Source organism: Diceros bicornis, chromosome 13, assembly GCF_020826845.1.
Source record: "Diceros bicornis minor isolate mBicDic1 chromosome 13, mDicBic1.mat.cur, whole genome shotgun sequence".
In the NCBI taxonomy this organism is placed as follows: Eukaryota; Metazoa; Chordata; class Mammalia; order Perissodactyla; family Rhinocerotidae; genus Diceros; species Diceros bicornis.
Window position 1 is genome coordinate 28,402,973 of NC_080752.1, and position 26,839 is coordinate 28,429,811.

Below are 26,839 nucleotides of genomic sequence, written 5' to 3' on the forward strand. Positions count from 1 at the left end.
GATTGAGAATGAGGCACATGTAATATATAATATTTATGGTCCTCATTTCCCCTCTCTATGGGAAATAGTAGAGAAAATCAAAACTGCAACATAGCTGACACCAGAGTAGTTATTTTAAATTTTTTTAAATAAATAAAAAGGGCTAAAATCCAAAATAATGACAACACCAAATGTCAGCAAGGATGTGGAGATGTGGAGCAAGAGGAACTCTCATTCATTGCTGTTGGGAATGCAAAACGGTACAGAAACTTTAGAAGACAGTACGGCAGTTTCTTACAAAACTAAACATATCTTCCTATACAGTCAGAAATCACACCCCTTGGTATTTATCCAAATGAGTTGAAGACTTATCTCCACACAAAACCTGTACACAAATGTTTATAGCAGCTTTATTCATAATTGCCAAAACTTAGAACAAATATGCACTTCAACAGGTGAATGGATAAATAAACTGTAGTATATATAAACAATGGAATATTGTCAGTGACAAAAAGAAGCTATCGGGCCACAAAGCAACATGAAGGACACTTGAATGCCTATTGCTAAGTGAAAAAAGCCAATGTGAAAAATCTACACACTCTATGATTCCAGCTATATGACATCCAAAAAAAGGCAAAATTATAGAGACAGTAAAAAGACCAGTGGTTGCAAGGGGCTTGGGGGGAGGGAGGGAGGAGGGATGAATAAGTGGAGCACAGGGTGTATTTAGAGCAGTGAAACTATTCTGTGTGATACAGTAATGGTGGATACCTGTTATTAAACATTTGTCAAAATCCATAGAAGGTGCAATACAAAGACTGAACCCTAATGTAAACTACAGACTTTAGTTAATAAGAAGGTATCAATATTGGTTCATCAACCGTAACAATGTACCACACTAATGCAAGATGTTAATAATAGGGGAAACTTGGTGGGAGGGGGCATATGAGAACTCTCCGTACTTTCCTCTCAATGTCTCTATAATACTAAAACCGCTCTAAAGATTAAAGCCTATTAATTTAATTAATTTATTAAATAGTAGTTTAAAATTTTTTAAGTGTTTTATTGTATCTCATACAATAAAATATTACGTATCCAATAATAAATGGTTATGCAATCAACTTAAACCTACTGACAAAACTGAAGAAAATATTTCCCCAAAAAGCCAACTGCTTTAGACATTACACGTTTTTAGCACTTTCTGTTCTTCCTTGCCATTCAAAGATCAAAGCTCAAACTGCTCCTGCCCCCAGCACACTTAAGAGTGAATACTCTTCTGCATAATTTTCCTAATTATTAAAATATCCACACACAAAAAGAAAAACAGTAAGAACTAAATACTTAAAACCAAAAGAAGAAAATAATTGTTCAAAAGGTTCAATCCAGATATATGTTCTTCTATATAATTTTAATCAATTAATAAATAAATATGCATGTCTTTCTTACTGCCCCCTCATGTATTTAAAATTCCTAGATAACGTTTCAGATTATTTTCCTATGTTTTACATTTAATTTGTGCAAATTGTTCTTTTACTAAGCAAATAAACAGTAGTATGGCCAAAAAAAATAAGATTTAGTAATTTGAGTCCTTACAAAAGAACTTGTATTAAATCTTTGTAAGAGAAAAAAGCATTTATATTGGGGAGTGAGTAAATTTGAGTATTCAAGGGTTTTGGTCTTGCTTTTTATTTGTTGATAATATCAAAAAATACAGAAAGCTCACCATATAATATTATATATGTCTAAGGCATCAACTCCATACATTTAACACTTTAAAAATGTTTAAAAAGGGGCTGGCCCTGTGGCCTAGTGGTTAACTTCAGCACGCTCCACTTTGGCAGCCTGGGTTCAGTTCCCAGGCATGGACCTAACACCATTCGTTGGCGGCCATGCTGCGGCAGCAACCTACATACAAAAAATAGAGGAAGATAGGCACAGATGTTAGCTCAAGGTAAATCTTCCTCAGCAAAAAAAAAAAAGAAAAAAAAGGTTTAAAAAGATAAAAGGTTAGTAAAACAAAAAAAAGATAATCAAGAGCCATTCTCCAATCTCACTGCTAAGAGATTACATCAAAAGAACCTGGTTATCTGCTTCTGCACTGTAAGCACTCTGGTTGTGCAAAGCATAAACTGGCCCAAATAAGAAATCTTGAAAGCAATGCAAAGGAACTAAGTAATTTCAATAGGTATTTTACCTATTGAAAGGCATATAAGTAAAGTCACTACTGCTATTGAGGTTCAAAATCAGCAGAGACCTGAATATACCACTGTTTCTAACCAGCTATTTTTAAATTATTAGTAGATAATCTGGTGAGCTTGCAGTAAATACAGCTGTGAACACAACAGCAGACACCATCTGCAGGCTTTCGACTTCAGCAATTTTTCAAATGCACAGTCTATTCACTCTATTTTGTTCCTTGAAGCCCAACAGTCACATATAAATTAACCCTTTTTTAAAACCACAACTACAAAAGCTCATTCACTTTGTGGAAAACAAGACATGCGAAACAGCATCTAATTGTTCATCTTTAGAACTAAGTGATTATTTCAAATCTTTATTGGCATAAATACTTTAATTTTATAAAGGATCTCCTATACTTACCTACCATATTCTTAAAAACTCTTCACAAGAAACTTCTGATGACTCCTCTAAAATTATGTTTTCTGCTTTCTGAAGTGATTTACATCCATTACCTCATTTTATCCCAAAAACCTGAATACAACTGTCATATTAATCATCATAAAATCCTACCCACAGAATACCATTGCCACTAACCTCTTAATGCATCAACCAGTTAACATGATTAACCTGCAGCCTCTTCTAACTATCTTCTATCATTCCTTCTCTCACAGCCAAACTTTTCAACGTTTTCTTGCCAACCGCAAACTAGCTTCTACACATCACTGGCCATCCTCCACCTCCTAGGCTGCTCTGCTTTCACCAAATTCTCAGGGGTTCCACTGACTCCTGATTAAATAAGTGGTATTTTTTTTCAATAGTGTTTTCTCGGTTCTCAATTTCTAGCCCAACGCCTAGAGCATGTGACTGTACTGTCACCCCACTTTGAAGCACTCTCCTCCCTTTATCCCCTGCAGACCTCTTTCTCTCAAGTCATTCTTCTGTGTCCTCCTCTTGCCAGAATATTGGCTTTTCTTTTCCAATAACTACATGTACAAGCACTACCTCAGCATTAGCTCCTTCTATTTGAGACACAGTGAGTGCCCTTTGGTTAACATAAACAAATCTCAAAGCCATGTGGGCCACAGCTGGGGATGGGGCAGGGGAAGTCCTTTTACAAGGGTCACCTCTTGTAGGAAGAGAGGTGGTCAAGTTAAGAATAGGGGGTCAGGTTCTGGCTTGGAATCCTGGTCTCATCACTCACTAGCTGTAGGGCCTTGGTCAAATGGCTTGACCTCTCTAAACCTCAGTTTCCTCCCTTATACCTCAGAGGCATTTAAATCTGCAAGGATTAAATAATTCATGCAAGACAGAACAATAATAAGGAAATGAAATCATCCATAATCCCATCATCCAGAGATTAGCACTATTAACATCTGGCATATTTCTTTCTAAGCTTTTTCCTTAGCCTCTGTGACTAAATGTGGGTGTATACATAATCGGAATCATAGTACATAAATAGTTTGGCATTTAGTTTTTTCCACTGAGTTTTACAATAGGATATTTTTTATACCATGATGATTTTTAATAACTGTATAATATTTCCTTTTATGGATGGGCCACGATTCAACATTCGCTTTCTACTGTTGGGTGTTAAACTGACAAATCATTATCTTTAATTTCTTTTCTGTTCCATTTTTCCTTTTTTTTCTTTCTCGGAAAAAGTCTCTTCCTCCTTCTCTATCCTACCTGTGAGCCAAATATTGTTAACAATGACTAATAAATCATCTAGTAGTGTGAGAAACACATTCTTATCAAGGAAGAAGAAAATAATGGCTTAAAGAGTGATGTTGAACTTCCTATATTAAACACCCAAAAATCACTGGCATGCCCAGAAGTTACTGCTGGAAGTTTTGCAAATCATCATGCTCCTTTTAATATGTTTTGTCTTCCTCCACCGGAATATAAATGCTGTGAGGACAGAGACTTCATCTTTTTGTGTGTGTGTATGTGTGTGAGAAGATCAGCCCTGAGCTAACATCCGTGCTAATCCTCCTCTTTTAGCTGAGGAAGACCGGCTCTGAGCTAACATCTATTGCCAATCCTTTTCCCCACCCCCCCAAAGCCCCAGTAGATAGTTGTACGTCATACTTGCACATCCTTCTAGCTGCTGTATGTGGGACGCGGCCTCAGCATGGCCGGAGAAGCGGTGCGTCGGTGCGCACCCGGGACCTGAACCCGGGCCGCCAGTAGTGGAGCGCGCGCACTTAACCGCTAAGCCATGGGGCTGGCCCAAGACTTCATCTTTTTTTGTATCTTCAGCAAGCAAAACCATACCTAGAGCATAATTAGTGTTCACTATATTAAACATTAGCTGTCATTATGTGCACATTTCTAAGAATTCTGCACACCCTCTTAGGAGATTTGTCATTTTCCTCACAGTAACAAAGAGGCTAAATAACTTATCCTAGGTCTCACAGTGAGTAAGTGGTGGAACTAGGAATACAGTTCAGGAGTCTAGCTATTTACCACCAAGTTATACTGAATAAACTGATTAATTACACCAGCAGGGTTCCACGTGATAGCATTAAAAACTGAGTACCATTATGCTGATTTTTTTCTTGCTAATTAAATGTCAACATTATTGTTTTTCATTACAAATATGTAAGTATGTCAACTATATCAAGGATTAAATAGATTTTGGAGGGCAAGTCTATGACCCTAATCACCATTAATATTTAGAATCAAAAAATATGATCTCAGAAAAAAGAAATAATTACAAATCAACTTTTGAAATAACTTGTTTAGATCTAGGATACTTAACTACTTCTCTCTATTTTTCCTTGGATTCAGCAGCCTCTGCTGCCGATCTAAACGTTTTGATTTCTTTTAATTAGAGAAAAAATTTTCTAGATAAGTTACACTGAAATCAGTTTCCAGAAAATGTTGTACTCCCTTTCCTCATTCCAGGATATTTTAAGAAGGCCCACTTCTCCAATGAGTTAAAAAGTATCTCAACTTAAGCAAACCTCCCTTTCTCCACCCCCTACAAAGCAGTCCCCAACTCTACCCCTACCAGTCCCCCTAAAAACACATCCCCATGTTCTTCTATCAATAAACTGGACCTCTGAAAAAGGCATCACATTAGCTCTATGCATAAACAGATTTCAGTCAATTTTGTTTTTGACTTTTGCTCCTTTTTTTAAAACGTAGTAGACGGTCTTAGAAGCCTGTGGTGGTCAGCATCTCCTCAAGACAAAGGCAGACAGACAGTAAGGAGACAAGACTATTGAGAAAAAAGTGTCATTCATATCACAATCTATTTTACAGCCTGAAAAGTCTGACTCTGTCATAGGCTTATATTCAAAGACTGAAAGCTACTCAGTCTTAAATACTTTTCAATAACTTGTAGCCAAAAACACATTTTAAAATTTAAAGGTGGCCACACATGTGTCTGAACAGAGACATTTCTAAAGCCTTCTATTAATCAGCCAAACTTCTGTTAGTCACTGGCACTCTCAGTCCCTTTGGTACAATGTAACAAGAGGTAAGAGATAGGGGGAAACATTTTAATCATATTATCTCCATTGCACTAACATTTATCCCTGTTTGAGTTTTACAAACTGATGGTAGAATAACAAAGAACCAGTTTAAAAAAAAAAAGAACTGGCTTCCTATGTCATTATAAAATGGACGGTTCCACTGGCTACTCAGACTACACAATAGCAAGCAAAACCCCTTGACCTTGGAAAAGCATAGTAAATGTAATACCTGCTAATAAATTACATGGTTTACCAATTTCCTCAAAACCAAAAATAAATCTCTCACAAGTAAACTATTACATGAATAAATAAAAGCTTGTCTTGTTCTATCATTTGCTTAAAATGATAAGCACGGTGGCGGTGGGAGAGGGATTAAGAAACACAGCCAGACAAGTTCATAAAACCTCCAGTGTAAGATAAAACTACCCTGCAGGAGCAGCCAATGCATTCTGACCTAACAGCTGTACACAGTTGCACTAATAAAAATGAAAGCTAGTCTGTATAACACACAGGCAATTCACTGAACCTTACTGACACGTTGACGGGGTTCACCATCACACCACCACCACGACCCCAGCAGACCTACGGTATAAACAATAAATTGGCACAGAGCTGAGGTACCTGCGTTTGAAAATACATATACATTCAAGCATTTCAGAAATAATCACAACCATGTAGACTGGAACATACCCTATAGGAACACAGGCTATAAAACCTATACACACAAAGGAAGTGGTACAGCTACGTTACGTCAGCTCTCGCCTCAATTCATAAATGCAAAACCACAAACAAGACAAAAATCTAAATGGCCTTTTCTGGAAACCTTAGAGTGAATGAATGTAGGTTAAGTCTTTAAACATGTTACTGAAGAGTACTCGCTGATACATCACTTTCAACAGCCACGGGGAGAGAAAATGTGTAACCTTAGTCCATTCTATCATGCAATCAGATCAAATAACATTTCAAGCAAGGCCTGCCAAGCACCAGCGCCTGCCAGAGTACAATGAGCACTCAAGAGCTCTGCACTGAAAACTACCTTTCACTGGTCCCAGAGATCTTTATAAAATAGTTTAAACACTACTAAATTACAGAGTTGAAAAAAAACAAACACAAGCTTCTAACTGCTGCTCCCACAATATTGTGAAGTTGCTGTTAAGCCTCTAAAATGTCTGCCTTGTGTTATTTTACTAGGCAATGTAAATTCTCAGAATGGCAATTGCCTCTTAGAGCCCAAATCTAACACACGCATAAAAATGTAGAGTTGGTTGTGCATCTGGAAATAATTGTCCACAGATCGACAGGCTTACATGAGATATTGTTCCCGTCTGTAAGATTTCAAATCATGTCTACTTTACAGTTCCTAGAGAAAAAAAAAAAGAAGAAAGGAAAAGAAAAAAAAAAACCCAGAACTCAATATAGTACTTTTGGCACAGAATTTTAAGGACTTTGTCAACTCTGTTCTCAACTTTTACTTAGTGTCTCAATCTTAAAGCACATAGACACACAATTTCAAAGGGAGAAATTAATCTCTCTATTGACCTCTGTGTTCATTCACATACCATTTTTTTAAATTTCCATATGGCTGAGAGGAGGCCTCCAGCCAAACAATGCCCCAAGGAGAGCAGTGGCACATGTGCACCAGGAAAGCATAAAGACTGAGAGTAAAACAAAGTAACCTATTACACCAGTTTCTCTCTCAGCAAACAGAAAGTGGTCAAGCAGGTCTTCCCCATAGCTTCAAGGAGAGTCAAGATTTGAGTAAACAAGGGGAGGGGGCAGGGAAGCCACTACCTCAAACCAAAAGAAATTTAAACCTAAAGCAATCTTCTTCAAAACTATCTCTGCATTTTAGCTTCTCTGGCAAAATAACAGTATTTTGGTCCAAGAAACAAATTATATCTGTCACTTAAGTAGCCCAAAATTACTTTATAATCAAGTCTATTAGATTCATTTCATTTTTAAACTTAAATTTACTCCACAGTAAGCAATGAAGTTTCTCATCAGTGATTTTTGAATTATACACTGCTCATCTTCAATAAGGCTTCCTTTCAGAGAAGACGAAAATACACACATGCACACATACACATTTTAAAAAATAGTGTTTTCTCTGCCCTAAAGACGTTTCTTAATTGGTTTATTTAATTGAGATTTTCCTAGAGTTTTGCAAATTAAAAAACTAGTAAGCCCAACAGAAATGCAATGGGACACAGCAACTACCCACTCATTATTAATTCCTGGAAAGCCAGCATCATTCTTAGTAATAAATACCCAAGTTGTTCATCTTTCTAGTGTCAGCTACAACACTCCCGTACACCCACCTCGGAGAGCCCCTGCGCCCACACTTGTCCAACTTCCTGGCCCGAGACCCGAGTGCCCCCTCGCAGCACGAGGCGCCGGCCACTTGCCTGCGGCTGGTCAGCGGCAGGAGCTGAGCCCGCAGGCCTCGTCCTCCTTCAGTGCACGGCCTTGCAAACTCAGGCCCGCGGGCAGGGGCAGGGCGGGCGGGGGCTCGGGGCGTGAAATGCACTTGCTAAACAAAAGGAGGCCCAGACGGCCGAAGGGCAGCACTGCGCGGTCGCATGTCCCGGCGGCGCTCGGCGGCTCCGGTAGGCAGTGGCCGCGCGAGGCCCCGCCCGCGGCTGAGAAGATGCGGCCGCTGCTGCTCCAGCTCGCGCTCCTTCAGCCTGGGCTGCAGGGCCAACACTGCCACATGCCTGTGACCCAGACACACTGGGAGAGAAAGAGCAGCCTCCCTGGGGCGGCGGCAGCCGGCAAAACCCGGGCTGGAAATCCGGCCCGCTCCGCGGGCGCGCGCGCACACAAAGCCGCTGCAATTTTATCTCCTTCCTAGCTTGCCCAGCCTCCCTTTTCCCCAATCCTCCCTCCCCTCCCGACAGCCGGAACTGGGAGGCTTCGTGATTGATGGCAGCTCTTAACAGCGTGGTCAGCTAGAAAATGCATCTGCAAGCAAGATATTAAAGAGGCAGAGCATCCCCGTGAGTGATCAGCGGCTCACACATCCTAGAGCTGCCCCTGATTCTGCCAGGAATATTAATGCCAACCATCTGACGTCTAACAAATGCAGATGAAATAACCAACAATCATAGACATGCAGAACATTTGTTTCAAAGGTACACAGGAGAAAGAAGCATTGTTTGGTGTCAAACAATATTTCTGACCCCAATTCTCCTTACAGTTTAAGAATTCTCTGTAAATCATTTGTTTAAAAGTCTTCTCTCCAATCCTTTTTCCCTAAGAAATAAGGGTCCATCTGCTAGACAAGGCATAGCTTAAACTGAGCTTGAGTGAAATCCATCCAATAAGGAAGCAAAATAAATGCATATTCCTTCCATGTTGCCTTAAATAAATATAACCCACCGGCCACCAGATTCCAGACCCCTCATTAATTTCATTGTTATGTGCATCTAAATAGAATTACCAACTGTTAATTTCAAACTAGTTGCTTGCCCACCCCCAATCTGGTAAACACATATCAACTTGCTAAAATTAAACTACATTTATACCATGTATTCCCTAGTAGTAACAGTCAAGATCATTTTGTCCTATTAAGTAAGTCGCTCTACAGCAAATTTTTAAAAATATATTCCTACAGAATATGAATTCGAAGTATTAAACTCACTGTCAACCCAAATTTGAAAGTTACAAGCTCAAAATCTAAACGATCTCTTTTGGTATCTTTAACATTACAACTTTTGCCTTCCAGGCAAGTTTTCATGGAACTTTCAAATAGCTTTATAAATGTTATTTATAAATGTTACTGGACCTTCCAAAGTCCAACAAGGTCACTGAATTATTAGGTACCCTCTTACCAATAAGCAGAGATTTAGATATATTAAGTGATTTGCCCTAGGTCAGGGAGTGGAGAGGGCATAGAGTAGAACCCAGGGGTCCTGCCTTGCCGGCACAGATAATCTAACTAACATGCACATTTGCTATTTAAACATCATTCTGCTGATCTCTTTCAAAGAAAATTCAAGTTATTTTATAGGAGATAGAAATATCTATCTAAAGCTACAAACAGCACATGGACTGAGAGTAAGAGCTGATGAAGCACAATGCATTTGCCACCCTGAAAGGAGGCTGTGATCAACACAAATCAGAGGTGGTCTATAGCGAAAGTGCGGCCCTGCTATAAGCTCCACTAAACACCATTCCTCAATGAGACCATCCTGAGGGGATGTGCGGCTTGAAAATCTGCGTCACAACCAAGTGGCTCTGAGATCACTCCATCCACATCAGAGATGAAATCGACCCTAAAGCCTCGCTACAAAAGCCACTCCTATACTCAGACACATTTCCAATTTTCTAACCAGCTGTATCTAGACACATGGTAGAGCCTGAAGAGGAGTGTTTGTTTCTGTTTTTTTTACTTTTTAAAAATGCTGGTTTACAGTGAGTTAAATGGCTGTTAAGAACAACCAAACTGCTCTATTCTGAATTCATACTGCACCTAATCTCTCAGGGATTCTAAATGCTTGGACAGCACTTTATGACACATATTCTTTTATCCTTGTCCTGCACCCTCTGCTAATCCATCCACTCCAGTCCCCCACACCTTCCAGTTATACCAGTCTTTCAAAATCACCAAGGTATCAGGATTTCTACCACAGGCCATCACTGCTTCTTCCACCTAGAGCAGGGACCACGCCCACCCACCCCCCACCTCCCCCCACACCCAGTTTAAAGCCTACTTCTCCTTCTGATCTCAGGTCAAATATCACTTTGTCAGCGAGGCTTCCCCTGCGGCCCCATTCTAGGTTAAGTTCCTTTGTTATAAGTTCTCAGGGAACTGTATTCCTTTCCTTGAGAGCATTTATCTCAGTTTGTAATTCATTGGTGTGATTTTCTGATTAATGTCCACAGCTCCCTCTAGACAGTAAGTTCCACTAGAGAAAGCTCTATATGTTTGCTCATTATCAAATACCCGGTGTCAAGCACACAGACAGATCTGTGGAATGAATAAGTGAATTGAGGACAACGACCCTGTGCACAGTTCCTGGCACAAAGAAGCCTCTCTCAAATAAGTAGCATCTATGCAAATAAATAGCATTTCTTTTATTAACCTTTAAAAGTCTAGTAAAAGGAAGTTTTTTTTTTTGCTGAGGAAGATCAGCCCTGAGCTAACATCCGATGCCAATTCTCCTCTTTTTTGCCAAGGAAGACTGGCCCTGGGCTAACATCGTGCCCTTCTTCCTCCACTTCATATGGGACGCCGCCACAGCATGGCCCAATAAGAGGTGTGTTGGTGCACGCCGGGATCCGAACCTGCAAACCCCGGACCGTCACAGAGAAGCGCGCGCACTTAACCACTGCACCACCAGGCGGCCCCTAAAAGGAAGATTTTTATCCGTGTTTTACAGAGATGTAACTAATTGTGCCTGGGGTAACTCATAAATACACTGTGAACCTAACCAAGGTCCTATTTGCAAGCTACATTTTTAAGAGTTAATGAGGTACAGAAGCTATCATTAATTTATTCAACTTCTTCCTACTTACCTGGCATTTAAGCAAGAGGTAAACTGGATAGACTACCAAATCTTGTACACAAACAGAGGACTAGATAAACAGAATATAAATACTTGAAAGCACACTGTACAATAGTCTGTGTTCAACACTTCTCTGAATGTAAAAGTACCACCAAATTCTGCTGTGAAGGGGGGCGAAGGGGGATAATCCTCACCTCTGTTTTACACTGAACTTTTTCTTTATTTTCAGTTTTTTTCTCTCTAAAAGACTATTTCCCTAACATGGAAGCCTTCCTAAGAGCCGTTTTGATCTGAGGACTCCCAGTCAGTAGTAACAGACCATCCGAAACCACATTCCCCAACTCCTCAAAATGAAGATTCATCTTAAACCCTAGTAATGTGAGCTTGTAAATTAAGGGATCTGTAGATGAGAAATGGGAGTTATTAGAACAAGAACAATTTCTCAGATGTTTTACACAGGAGCACATGAAAAAGTGAAAGAAAGAATAAGTGTGTGAGATGAATGAAAAAATATTAGATATATCCCATCCTCACCCCTAAATTAATCCTCACTGTTATTTTCAGCATTCCACATGGCACTGTTTAGTTCCCACATGATCTCATGCTGGCCTTGTCTGTCACTGCTTCCTTTTGTCCTAAGTTCCATTCCACATAAATTCCAGCTCCAGGTTTTATAACACCCTTCATTTATCAAAACAACCCTGTCAAGTTGAGTACCATTAACAGATAATGAGAGGAGACAACACATGCAGTTAGAGGCAAAGCACTCCACATTCTACAGGCCTCAGCATGCAGCCAAGTGAGCTGACACCTAACTTTACCCTAACAGTTATAATTAAATACAAAGTCTAGTTAAACTAACATTAACGCTACAACCGGGAACAGTACACAGGGGAAATGCAAAGATAACCTTAGCACTAGTTGAACAGGGCCCAGGTTATTCCAGACCCTTAACCTCAAACAACTATCCTCCATTTACTCTCTCCACAACTCTGCTTCTGTATCAGCAAGGAGGACTCTTGGCCACATCTTCTAAAGGTGGCAGCTTTGGACCGCTCCCCAAGACCACCAAAGGGGGAAGGAGATTGCATTTTTACATGATAGTTTAAAGGTAACATTCATCTAACAACAATAACTAGTGAGGTCTGCCAAAATTATAACTATCAAGTTGAAACAATCAACATTCTTTCCTATAGCATTATCTAGTAAAATCATTCAGATCAAGTAACTTAGCTCACCCTAGTGTCAAAATGTCAAAAGAATACCAAAGTCAATCAAGCAAATAATGACTGAATTAAGGGCTGTGTTAGTTGGATTAGTTAGCTATGTTTGCATAATATCCTAGGATAGGAAGGTTTTGTTTTGTATTACTATGGAGAACATGGAGCTATAATTTTAAACAAACCATCTATTGCTTTCCCCTTTCCAAGTCACGAAATGGCACCCCACAGCAAAACCTCTAGAGTTTTCAAAAGAAAGCCCTTTTGGATTTTTTAAAATTATGATTAGAGTAATACATGTTCCTACAAAAGATCCAAACAACTCCACTCAACAAGTTGAAGTGTATCTCTCCAGACTCTGTTCTAGAACATATGTAAACAAACATATACAAATACTTAAGAATATATATATTCATTTGTCTGGGGGTTCATTCTGTTGATTTTTATTTTCATAAAAATGAAATCCTACTATTCATGCTATATGGCAACTTGCCTCTCTCACTTTACAGCAGACCATTAACATCTGATTCCTTTTTATAGCTGCACAGAATTTTACATTGTGAGAGTACCATAATTAACAAGTTCCTAATTGCTACGACAAACGTCCGTGTGCATCTTTGCGCATATATGTGAGTATTTCTATACTGCAGGAATCTCTAGTTCAATGGATACGCACTTTTTAGTCAAAGATTGAATCAAACTGCCCCTCAAAAAGCTGGACCAGTTTATACTCTTCCTAACTGTAGGCCTGTTTCCACACTCACATTCTGGTGATCTATTTGAGGTTTACACAAGGCATTCTCCTGGATCTCCTACCTTTCTGGTCATTCCCTATTTCTTCCATGACTACTCCTAAATATAGGCAGTCACTGTCTAGCCTCTTCTTATCACACTGGCATCTCTCAGGAATGAGAAGATTCACTCTCAAGATGATTCTGTGTTACTGATTGCAAAATTTTATTTTTCCAGCCCTGACCTTGCTTCTTAGCAACAGATCCATGTTTTCAAAAGCCCTCTCCACACACTCTTAAATCATCCTACACCAAATCAAAATGTTCTTCCCCACATGCCCTGATTAACCCAACACAGTCCCAGGATACTCCTGCTGCCCTAGTGTAAGTATTAATAGCATGCTCTTTCTTTTTAAAAGGAAATTATGACACATCTTAAAATGCACGTAAAATCAGAATTAGCACATTAAACATAAAATACTTCTCAGCTTTTAGCATTACTGGATGACTTATACTATTTTAATAATAGGTAACTATCATCTAATCCATAGTTTGCAAGTCTTAAACGCATATCAAGGTCAGGCATTTACTAATGTGAATTTTTAAAATAACTTTCCTACCTAATTACCTATCCATTCATTTATCATATCACTTTCGATTCGGCCAACATTTAATGATCAACTTACGTGGTTTCTCTGTCGGTAAAGGTGCTGAAGAACAGAAATACATAAACTTAAATCAATAAGGTTGTGATGATAATTATATCCACAGAAAAAGACTTACACAGAGAACCATGAAACATATATGTTGCAATAATTAGGCAAATACTCCAAATTATTGGGGAAAAGTGAGTTTTTATGTCCTTCAACACCAGAATCTTAATATTTACTCTTTTATATATAAAAATAAAACTTATGAGTTAATTTCAACTTGGATACTACATAACATACTCTTGAGAAACAATTAGAAATAACATCAGATTCTAAAATTCAAGGAGGCTAACCTTTAGTAAAACTATAAACAGAACATACTTCAAAATTAAATATAGCAGTACAACATTAAGGTCAGACGTTAATTATAACTTTCCTTTTCATTTTACACTTCCCAACACAGCCTCCAACGTATATTTGAGTGATAAACTGCTAATGAGTATTGAAAGTGTTATTTCATAAAGTACAATATTACCAACATTAAAATATATTCCTGGAAAACACACACACACAGCTTGCAACACTAAATCCCACTTTTTTTGTGTCTGTGTGTGTGAGGAATATCAGCCCTGTGCTAACATCTGCCAATCCTCCTGTTTTTTTTTGCTGAGGAAGACTGGCCCTGGGCTAACATCCATGCCCATCTTCCTCCAGTTTATACGAGACGCCACCACAGCATGGCTTGCCAAGCAGTGCCTTGGTGCGCACCCAGGATCCGAACCGGCGAACCTCGGGCTGCCGCAGTGGAGCACGCGCACTTAACTGCTTGCGCCACAGGGCCGGCCCCCTAAATCTCACTTTTATAAGAACAGAGAGCAGAAGCACTAGCTTCAGTTTGCACACACAGCAAACTCTTTTTACACAGTAAGTCAATCAAAGGTCAGGCCTGGAAGTTTTAATCTTTAGAAGTGTGTAGCCCTGTCATGGATGTAGGATGTGGAATAAGCCTTAAAGGAACTTGAGAGAGAGAGAGACCTTTAAGATAGCTTATGCTTTTAACATTTTTAAGGACATTTTCATCTCTATTTTAAAACTTACTAGAGATCTCAGATTGTATAGATGAAATTATAATGCTGCGATCGAGCAAAACTTTGAAAGGGAAAAAAATACAGTTAAGAAGAGAGATTTCTCATTTGGAAAAGTGTTACGGATTTAAAAAAAGAGAATTTTTTGTGGAAGAAACAGCTCAGGGACTCAGGACCCTGACAGAATGTTTAGAATGGGGCCCCTCACGTATTCTGAGCTGACAATATGTGATAAAATCAGTGGGGAGATCCAGCCAAGCTTATTGGAAGTAATCTTAAGACAACTAAAAACCCCAACTGGAATCATTACACCAAGAATTCAAAATATCAACCAGACAAATAGATATTTGTGCAACTAAAATAATGCATACAAAACCACACATTGCTTTGCTCTTTTTTTTTTTTTTAAATTTTGATGTATGTTTTCTCTGGTAATATGCCTCCATATTAAATAAATAAACTAAACTCTTTTAAAATAAAATCACAAACATCTATTTTAGGAAAAATGTACATTTAAATGTTTCAAAACATTAAATGAGTACTATTTGCAAGGTTCAACATCATAGGTAGCATTAACGATTCAGTACTTTTCTGCTTACAAACCAATCGCTTCTCTCTAGAAAATGTCAAAAGACTCTATGTAGTTCAAAATAGCCATTCAAATATGCAATACACTGGCTAAGACTAAAATTAAAAGCCAGTCTCAAGAATCAAGAAGGTGACCTAAACGACACAGGGTGGTTTCTTTTCTTTTCTTTTGGAGGAGGGAGGGGTTAGAGGTGAGTGAGATTGCCATGAAGACAAATTCTGAATATCATTTGAGTTTAATTTTAATTGATTAGAAAAAGCAAATATTTGGGCTCCAGGAAATGTGTACTGAAACACAACTCAGTATAAATGAAGACATGGGCTAACTTCTAACATTTACGTCATTTGATTAATTCTAACAATAAAATCTAAGCACTGATCATCCTCTCCAATCTTCAGAGCAAGCTAACTCTGCAATGAAAAATATGAGAGCCCTATCAGCAGACTCCAGTAGGTTTAAATGATTATAACGTAAAGCATGTTCATGTTCACAAGTGAAAGGAAATGACTGTCAAATGCTTCCTTTACAATCTCTCCAGAACAGGGCAGGTCCCTTTAATGTGAGATTTTCCTGACATTCCAACTGTAGCAGACGTTGAACAGAGACGCATTACAAGCTGACCTGGTTCTATTATCTTTTATTGAAGGCCTAGCAAAGATCACACATGAGTCCAGTGCTATTTACATTTTTTGGTGCATTAATCACTTGTATACTCAAGGGCTTTAGAAAAATTCAATAGATTTTTTTTTTTAATGACAATAACCACAGGATGTAACCATAGCTGTATTGGTCTTTTTCTCAGGAAGGTCAGAAAAGCTTTAAAAACAGGAAGTCTGTGCAATAAGGTTGAGAAATGTTTGCTTTAACAGTCTAAGGCTTTAAGGTTGCAGTTTACAGTCAGGTGTTATGGAGGACTAGAGTTTATTCTTTCCAGCCAAGGATTAATGTCTCTAGGGAAAAGGCCAAAAAGGTGCCCAAACAACTAGAAAAGCACATTATCCTACAATAAAACTTGTTATAAAATCTGAACTATAAATCTTCCTAGCTACCCTGCAACATTAAAGAGGAGCTAACTTAGTAAGAGTAGGAGGAGGAACAGTTTATCTTTTATGATAATTTATAAAGGCTAAAGAAAAATCATAGTAACCAACACTAAGACAGCTGACTAGCAACAGTTAGCAGTTGGGTTAAATTAATATTTTCCATTTAATATGTGTTCTATTGATTATCTCATTTTTTTATCAATATACTATAAAGATAAATCAAATATAAGAATGATAATCTTCCCTGAATGCGAATTCTTGCTAAAAAATCAAATCAATGCAGATTAACTAAATAACTTTTTAAAGATTAATTAAATAACTTTTTTATTCCCAATAAAATGGTTGGTTTCTGCTTTTAAGGACATTATAAAAAAATTTTTTAAATTCTACTAGAGTGCAACATCAAAGATATTTTAAAAAATCCAATTTCATGATTCTATTCTTTCTTTAGCCTTTGTTTATAAAGGCAATCAAAAAGAATGGCTTTATCATTTGTGGACTCCATTTTACATGGAATTAAATGTTATATTATGAAAGCTTCAGGGCAAAAAATCCAAATATTATAATATGTACCTTATCAATTTAAAATCCAATTGGCTTCTAAAGGGCACTGCTTGAAAAATCATAATATCAAGATAAAGTGCTTTAAAATATGAACATAAAGGGTTATTACCACAAAAGTGTGTCATTTACCCCAAAGTGTGTCAAGAGAAAAACAAAGTGATTTTCCATTTGATAGTTACAACTACCTTAACTTTTTTTTTTAATTTTATTTATTTATTTTTCCCCCAAAGCCCCAGTAGATAGTTGTATGTCATAGGTGCACATCCTTCTAGTTGCTGTATGTGGGACGCAGCCTCAGCATGGCCGGAGAAGCGGTGCGTTGGTGCGCGCCTGGGATCCGAACCCGGGCCACCAGCAGCGGAGCGCACGCACTTAACCGCTAAGCCACGGGGCCAGCCCCATACCTTAACATTTTTTAATGTTTACCCCCACAATATTCCTACAGGGGACTGGACTACCTTCATGTAACACATGGGAATAAAATAACATTCCCTCAACCAAGTAGGTGTCCTCCTTATCTTTCAAAAAGGCATCCGCTCTAATAACAACCCAACCCTAAAAGGGTCCTATTGGTTTTCAGGGAGTGTATACTATATAATGGTCAGGATTGTTTCCTGGAAATTGGAAGACAATAAAGCAATGCCTTCAGAACTCTGAGGAAAAATAGTACCCAAGCTAAAATTCTATACCCAACCAAACCATGAATCAAATAGGAGTATAAAATAAAGACATTTTCAGACATACACAGACTCAAAACATTTACTTCTCGCATGCTCTTTCTCAGGAAGTCACTCCACAAACAAGAAGGAACCAAACAAAAATCTGTGAAAAATGATCTCTAAGGGAATGGCCAAAGTGACACAAGAGTGAAGACCCCTTCCAACAACTAGGTGGCAGCAGACCACATTGTCTAGAGGACATTAAAACAAGATAAGGGGTTCCAGCATGGATACCAGTAAGAGTGATTTATAGATTCCCTGATATTTTTCATTACTGAGAGGAGTTTTATATAGGTCTGTTGGAAAATGTGAGGCTGATGTAGAGATAGGAATATACAAAACTAAGCAAAGAAACAAAAAGAGAGAATAAATTATTAACTCCAGGAAAGAAACTGAAGAAGTTGTACAAGAAAAAGAATTAAATCATAGTACAATATGTGCTTCAACTAAAAAAATATGTACATTGCCATAATAATAGAACCATTTGATATTGATTTAACCACAAACTGTGATATAACTACATTGGGAAGATGGAAGAGGAGAAAGTAGGTGATATAAAGAGGCTCAATCCTCATCTCTCACTGGGCAAAGTCAGCAAATAATGTCTAAAATATAAAATACAAACATAAGCACGTTCTTTATCAATATTGAGCCAACAAAAGAAATGGTTTAAAAAGTTAAAATGGGTTGCCTCTGAGGAGTGAGATCCAAGGATGGGACAAATGGAACAGGAAACTATTAAACAATAAACAAACAAACCTTATAACACATGATTTGAAGTCCATGTACATATATTACCTAGATAAAACTAAAGTAAACATTAACAAAAATGTTGCTGAAAGATCTTAGCTACTTCTTTTGAAAAATTCACTGACACATACCATTAGCATTTTATGGTTTTGGTCACTTGATAAACAGAGTTGTAAATTTCAGAATTTCAAATGAAAAAAAGAAAAGAAAAGAAAAATCTAGCCAAAGAAATAATCATTTTAAGACAAGCAACAGAAATGAAATTTATTTTTCTTCACAGAATAGGTTGTACTACACTTTGCCACCTGCTGGTAAGAGTCTTGAAATATAGATACTCCACAATAATAATATCAATTTTTTTTTAAAAGGAAAAAGATAAAAACAATTACAAGAAATCAAAAAATAAATGATATAACAACCAAATTCAATCACTAAAATTTTAGTACACATAAATGAGAAACATTATCACTAACTAAAGTAACAGCTTTTAAAAGATAAATGCTATAAAAGCAAAAGTACAAATACATTATTTAGCTTCAAAGAACTTAACATAAATTTTTTAAACAATGTTTATTAGTATTTTACCCATTTGTTTATTCAAAGTTATACTCTATAATCAGCTAAAGGTTTTTTAAAAAGAGAATAAGATGGATGAAATAAAAGAAAATCGAGGACGTTTTCAAATAGTAGTTAGAGGCAAAATTGCAAGCTTAACAAGTAGTGAGCAAGGTTAACCGTGGTGTTTTTCAGTATCTCCCAAATGCCATGCCTTGTCTTGGACTGAGAATACTGCTGAATTTTAATGCCATTGTTTTGTCAATAAAGAGTATTCTCATACACTTCACAAGTTCATTAATAATCCTCCTCTAAGAAGACCTAAATTAAAGCTTGGCAAGAAGTTTCTCATGAAACAAAATTTGCTCCTGGTTTTGTAGAACTAAATGTGCCAAGAGGCAAATTAAGTTGTGGGAACATACTTTAAAAGTTATGCTTTCAAAGTATTCAATGACTCAAATAGAAGTATCATTACCAGCAGCAAAACAAATACTAGGACACCTATTTCATTTGCAATCTGTTAAGTTTCAGATGAATAATTTTATGATGACCACCAAGAACTATTAGGATAAACTTTGAAAGGAGACAGCCATAAACTCCCTAGATTTCCATTAGCGAACTGAAAGGAAACCAGAATGGATCCCACTTCCAGCATTAAAAGCGATAGAGAAAGAGTCTGGTAATTCACAGAGAAACTGCCGTTGTGCGGACTATATTGTGTGTGTTTAGTGTCCGTGGGAATGCTGACATGCACACTGCAAGTGGTGACTGAAGAGTCAATTAAGTAGTGGGAAAGGGCTTATAGCAAAAATTTAGACTAAAAATAATCCATTTACAGGAAAGCAGTACGAGAAAAGCTGGCTAAACTATAATCAAAGTCTGCATTTCCAGCTTCAATAGTAAACAGTTGTTAAGAGTGGTTAACACGCAAGACCATAAGTGCATATAATTTCAAGTAAGAAACATCTGTTTTACCAATAGTATCCTTGTTATATTCTCCATGTCTTTGTTCAGAGAGAGAGAAAGTAAGAGTAAGAAAAAGAACAGATATGACACATGAAAGAAAAAGTCAATTTACCTGAGGGAATACTGGGTCTTTCCCATAAATTCCTAAAATTATAAATTCTAAAGCTGTTAAGATTTCTAGAACTTTACAAATTTTCTTAAGAAATAAGGTCAGATGAGAATGTAGTCTCTCCTCCTGCTGTTTTGTCAGTCCCCACCAGGTGAGGCATTGCGCCTGATTCCACACTGAAGAGTGGCAAAATTCAGAAAACCAAGCAACCTAGACAGGCAAAGGCAGAAAGGTCTTACAGTTCAGGAGCAAAAAGCAGTGCTGCAAGCCACTGACCTCTGACGTCCAACAAAGCACTAGTCAGCTAAAATTTTTTTCAGTTCTGGGGATAAAACTTGTTTCATTTCACTAATGGTGAGGTTTAGGCCCATGTATTTTTCCAGGTGATTTTAAGTGGTGAGTGATGCTCTCCTCGTCTGGTGCTCTAAGAGCAGCAGCACCATTTCACTCCTAGCTCTGGACTGAGCTCCCCAGTCTTCCGGCAATTTAGCCTAGTGACGAAGGGCGCCAGTTCTGGAGTCACATGGCCAGGGCTGTCCCTGCTCTACGATTTACTAACAGGGTAACCTTGGGCAAGTCCCCATATGCTCATCTGTAAAATGTGATTAATAATAGTACCTACTACATAAGGTTATCACGACAATGAAATGAAATTATTCAAGTAAAGCCGTGAGCAGAGTGCTGGGCCCACAAGAAATGCTCAATCAATGCTAGGTCTTATTACCATTGTATCATGGACTCCATCATGGACTCACTGTAAGAACCTGATTAAAACAATCAGCCTGGGCCTAAATCGCCCCATCAGTGAGGTTAGCAATTCATTATATGTTTACAAAGCATATCACTTTGTAAAAAAAAAAAAAAAAAAAAGGTGGGGGTGGGGATAAGCAGGAATATCAGCATTTTGCTTTTCATTCTTGTTACCACCACTGCTGCATTATTATTGAACGAGGAGGAGTGTGTCTGGACAGATGCTCTTGCAAGCAGAATATCTATCACAACAGGCAGTGCCTGTCTCAGCAGCAAATCCCTTCCCTGCCTCCTTCCTCCCCTTCACCACGCATCCCCGTGGACGAAGAGTGCAGTGGAGACACACGGCAGCCGCGCAATGTCAAAATGCTATTGTCTAAGCATTCTGGCCATAGATTTTGATGAAATGAAGTGATCCATCACCAAACGATTCTTTTTGTTCCCAATTTATGTCCTTAAGGAATTATTAAATAGCCAAAGAGGCCCAAAGTGTATCAGAGACAAAAGGAGAAGGGAGAGAGAAAGCATATATACGTTTCTAACAGGCACACTACTATATATTTACCAAAGCAGAACCAACCAAATTATTGACATAACACCAATTTACAGAAACATAGAGGAACAAATAATGGAGATATACCATCTGCTTAATTCAAGTTAGAGGAAACACGAGTCTATCAAAGAAAAGATTTCTATACAACCACAAAAACTATACTCAAATAATTTTCCTCATTTCCATTTTCACTGGACTAGTAAAAGTAGGCCTATCTACAGTTAATAAATTAAAAACTAACATTTTTCAAAACAAAATAAGTTATTTAAATGCTTAACTTTTTTCTTTTTCTTTTTTTTTGTAGAAACATTTAATTGGCCAAGGAATAAGGGTCTGTTTTTTTCAGATCAACTTATTTCCAGTAAGCAATTTCCACCCCTACATATTTTCACATAGACATGTTGCTCTTTTTCTATTTACAGTGTTAGATACACAGTGAGTTTTTAACAAATAAATGCTTATGGATTGATCAGCTAGTTGAAGACAACCCAGACTTGCCCGAGGCCTGGAAAGTACAGAGTGAAATAGGAGGAAACGAACTAGGGATTGGTGAATGTGCATGGAAAAGCACTGTCCTTTCTGGTTAGTAGCTTGCCCAGGGGTGGAAAACTGCATTTGAAAATTTCTAAAAGATCTTTCTCCAAGAGCAAACTATTATTACTCTAATTCTTTAAAAACAAACAACAAAAAATAAAACAGTAATCTTGGTTTTATAAATCTTCCTCATTTCAAAGTCCATCCTACATACATGTGAGATAAACGCATTCCAGGTTTACGCAGGTTTCTACATATTTAAAGCTTTTACATTTAGACTCTTCCCTTTCAGACGCACTGATTTTGAAGTGCTCCATCCCCAGAGTTAGTCTCACTCTTCTCAATGCCACCTATCTACCCTCCACATAATTCTACTGCCGCAATTCTCACAAATTTAAAATCATCTTCTTATATATTTGGTCTCCACTGCTACGTGGAGCTCCTTCAGGGCACAAAGCATGTTTTATTCATTTTTGTAGTTCCAATTTTCCTAAATAATTTATTCACTAATTAAAGAAACCTACTGAGCCTACTGTGTGTCAGATGCTTTATTCATTCAACAAAAACGTATTGAATAGGCACTGTTCTAATAAGTATTTGGAACACATCTGTGAACAAAGCAGAAAGTAAGTCCTAGCCTCACAGATCTTACATTCTGCAGGGAGAAACAAACAATAACCATCATGTATAATATATACATTACATGTATATCCAAAGGCAGCAAGTGCTAAGGGAAAAGAAAAAGTAGGGCAAGATAAGGAGTTTAAGAGTGTGCAAGGCGTAGAGCAAAAGCTGCAGTATTTTGTTTTTAATTGTAGTTTTTTTATGACAGCAAAACATATGCCATTATCTGCTGGATTTAACAAACATGCACCATCGAGGCTGTTTCATATTTAGAACCCCAGGGTATACCATGCAGTAATAATGTATCATGAAAGGAAAACTGTTTTGCACTCTTCCTTGTAAATTATTCTCTTTCCCATTCCCCATGTATTAAGACTTTTTTTAAAAAAAAAAGGTAATATTTTTAAGCATAAAGACGTGCGTGACACTTGACTAAAGTTAATAACAAAATCATACTTCGTTATCCCATTAGGAACTTAAAATACAGTATAAAAACAGTGTAGACACAAAAAACAGGATGAGAGGATTTTTTTGCTATAATATAAAGAGTTGCAAAGACCTCTTTTATGGTAAGAAATTTAAAAGCATATTATATACCTTGTGGGGCATATATAAGGTCTGCAAAGTACAAATTTGGGCTCATTCATCACAATAGAAATTTCAGTCTCAGAGAATTCCATCAACTATTTTTCTCAAATCAGAAAAAAAATTGAATTTACTTTAAGATGAAAATAAATGCGGGGCCGGGCTCGTGGCTTAGAGGTTAAGTGCGCGCGCTCCGCTGCCAGCGGCCCGGGCTCAGGTCCCGGGTGAGCACCGACGCACCGCTCCTCCGGCCATGCTGAGGCCGTGTCCCACGTACAGCAACTAGAAGGATGTGCAGCTATGACAGACAACTATCTACTGGGACTTTGGGGGAAAAATAAATAAATAAAATCTTTAAAAAAAAAAAAGATGAAAATAAATGCAATGTGAATAAAGGAAACTGGAACTAAAGTTTCCTAAAATTGAATAATCTGTGATTTTAAGAGTACTGGTCCAGTTTTTATGAAGCAAGATTTCTCCAAAAACAGTACACTGCCATCTCAGGACTTCCTTCTCTGGGATTATAGTTGCCAGCTACAGGATTCAAATGGGTGGTCAAGGTAGGACTTGCTGAGAAACAACATTCGGGCAAACCCTTTAAGGAGGTGAGGAAGTCAGCCAAGAGCCTCAAGTAGATCTCTGGAGAAGGAACCACAAAGACAAAGGCTGGGGCTCAGCAGCCTTTCAGGAATAGCAAAAAGGCCAGAGGGGATGGAATAAAATTTGGGGGGCAAGGAAGGCACTAGTAATAAGGTCAGAGAGGGCCTCATAAGCCAGTACAGGGATGGTCTTATTAGCTGTATAACTCCAACAGTAGAAAAGAAGCGCACAACCCAAAAAATGTACATTTGTACATGAAATATATCCAGGCGCTACTAAAATTGAAAAACAGGAGATTTGGTATTTCTCCTGTACTCCAATGGATCATCCTGCACATCTTGTTCCTTGGAGAAGAACCCCACTTTGAAGACCACCGCCCTGTGCTGTCATAGCTTGACACTTAATACTGTATTCTCATAACAGCTGGGAGCAGTGCAGAGGGTCTGCTTTCCTAAGCTCCTCAACACAGCCTGGGGTTTCTCTTGTAGGCCTCACTGAAGATCCCAGGATGTGAGAGGGTTGAACTGGAAGGGTTTTTGTTTTGTTTTTGCTTCCCCACCCAGAAGTTTCTTAAAACCCCTTCTGGGTGGGAGAGAGGCACCTGACCTGGGCCAATGGGATTTAGCAACTTGGTCTCACACCTGTTCTCTCTCTGCTGGAAGAGCTGCTGGCCTCTATTAGGAATTTTAATTACATTCTGGCAAATATGCTGTCCTTTTTGACTGCTTAAACATGTGAAATGGGTCTCTCAGTGCTAGTTAATACCAAAACTCAAAACTAAATCATCTTATTAATGCAAAACCCTGGTCTCTGTCTTACTAGTCATAACGTGGAGCTAGATAGTCATCTACTACTAAATGATCATAAGCAGCTCTATTTCCCACACTGAGTAATTTATATATTTTTGTAAATACATTTTTGTAAATGTATTTTTTAAAGTTTGTTTCTACTGTATTTATTTTTATACTAACCTTCTACTTATGACAAATAACACAGGCTTTTTAAGTTTAGTAGTGATATAAAGTTTCATTTTAAAGCAAATGTGGGCCGGCCCCATGGCTTAGTGGTTAAGTGCGCGTGCTCCGCTACTGGCGGACCGGGTTCGGATCCCGGGCGCGCACCGACGCACCGCTTCTCCGGCCATGCTGAGGCCGCATCCCACATACAGCAACTAGAAGGATGTGCAACTATGACATACAACTATCTACTGGGGCTTTGGGGGGAAAAAATAAACAAATAAATAAAAATAAATAAAATGTATGGCTTTTCTCTTTCTAAGTGCAGGTATGACTAGCTCTACTTTCTATACTTAACCAGTGTTATCGGGGTCAGTTTTTGGAAAGAAATATTTTCCTGAGACAACCAGGGAGGAAGTGAAAGAGAAAGCAGAAAGGGACGACATTAAGTATTGTTTGAGGCAGAATGAAACTGGTAAGAAAAGACCGAGGGAAACACAGTGTGTGTTAAGCCCAGCAGGAGTCACAGAAAGGGAGTGGGGAAGACAGTATCTCTGACAGCTTTCTCTGGGACATAGCTGAGGACAGGGGTGACAAAAGGAGCATACCGACAGTCATCATGAGTAAACAATGTGCAGCTAAGAGGGAAAGAACAAGAGGCCAACAAATTCTAAGCTCCTACTTAAGTCTCAACAACCTTCATTTTTTGAGGTCCATCTCACCCTCAGGACACTTTCCCACTTACTCCAACTGAGAGCCAACTAGATAGGCTTGGTTCAACTACTGCCATCAGATGCTCCAATGGCTTTAGCTGACTCCATATCCAGCAAAGGCCAGCCATCTCTCTAATACTCTCACCAGCACATTAAAAGGCTTGGAGAATGAGGGGAGGACTGTACTTGTCCTGGGGCTATGCTGAGTACTATGGTTTCCTAATCAAAGCAACAGTTGGCTCAAACTGTCCCTTTCTCCAAGGCTTTATTTCATTCTGCAGTCTGCAAGTGGACGTTTCTGCCTAGCTAAACTCCACTCACATGAGATGATTTTAAGGTTATCATAATATCTGGTGAAAAAGAGAAGAACTCTAGAGTGAGAAAGGGACTCAAATTATACAGAACAGATCCAGTCTCATGCTAAGTCAGTTCCAAAGCACCTTTGTATATTTAACCTAATTGAGTAACTGAACTATATGATAAGAGACAATCTCACAATTCAAATACAAATCAAAAACAAATGTTTTTGAGATACAACGCTCTCATCACTCTTCTTGAGAGTGACTAAAAGGAAACAAATTCCACAATTCAGTATGGAAAGCATCAATTCTCTCAAAAAGGGTATTTCATACCTTCTACCTTCGGGGACACGGTACTGCCAAAAATGCAAATGACAAGTGTGTGCATAACATCTGCCCATTGTTTCGTGCCCAGTAGTCTATTACAATTGAGCTATTTAAAACAAAACAAACAAAAAAACCTCCCACAATTTTAGGGCTTACTCTACCAGATAAGAAAGTTTAGCAAATGGGAAACTTGCTAAAATTTACTCTTTTTTCCCTCCTTCTTAAAAAGAGCCAACAAGCAAGTCTTCATTATGAACACAGACTATACACAGGTATAGCCAGACACACATAGATGGGGACTGGATAGGCCACAGGACTGAATCACCCGGCTCGTCCCTCAACCACTACATAGTTCATAAACGTCCCCTTGCAGACTGCAGAATGAAATAAAGCCTGGGAGAAAGGGACAATTTGAGCAAACTGTTGCTTTGATTAGGAAACCATAGTACTCAACATAGCCCCAGGACAAGTAAAGTCCTCCCCTCGTTCTCCAAGCCTTCTAAGTAATGATTAGACTGCCATCAGGCAAGACACAAAGACCTAGGCTCTAGCCCATCAATCTGGGGGTCCAGGAGACTAGCTAGTACTGGAAACTCTTGATTAAAGGTCACAGCAGTAGTCCCTGGTCCAGGAATTTGGCTAGCTTTAGGTATAAAGGCACTGCTATATCAGATTTGGATGAGTTTAGCTAACTTCACCCAAATGAACTACTTCTGGAGAGTCATCCTGTCCTTCCTTGAAGACTCCATTAACGTCCAGATCATAACAAGA

At 38.3% G+C, this 26,839-nt stretch overlaps 1 protein-coding gene across 6 annotated transcripts in view; it reads right to left on the reverse strand.

Moving 5' to 3' along the window:
• Positions 1–26,839, reverse strand: part of RERE (arginine-glutamic acid dipeptide repeats) — a 409,123-nt gene that overhangs the window by 303,470 nt on the left and 78,814 nt on the right. The window contains exon 1 of one of the 6 annotated variants that reach the window (XM_058552813.1): positions 7,958–8,033. The exons of the other annotated variants lie outside the window; for them this stretch is intronic. The gene's annotated coding sequence lies outside the window, so the exon portion shown is untranslated. Of the gene's footprint in view, positions 1–7,957; positions 8,034–26,839 lie in introns of those variants that run through there. 6 annotated transcript variants of the gene reach the window in all.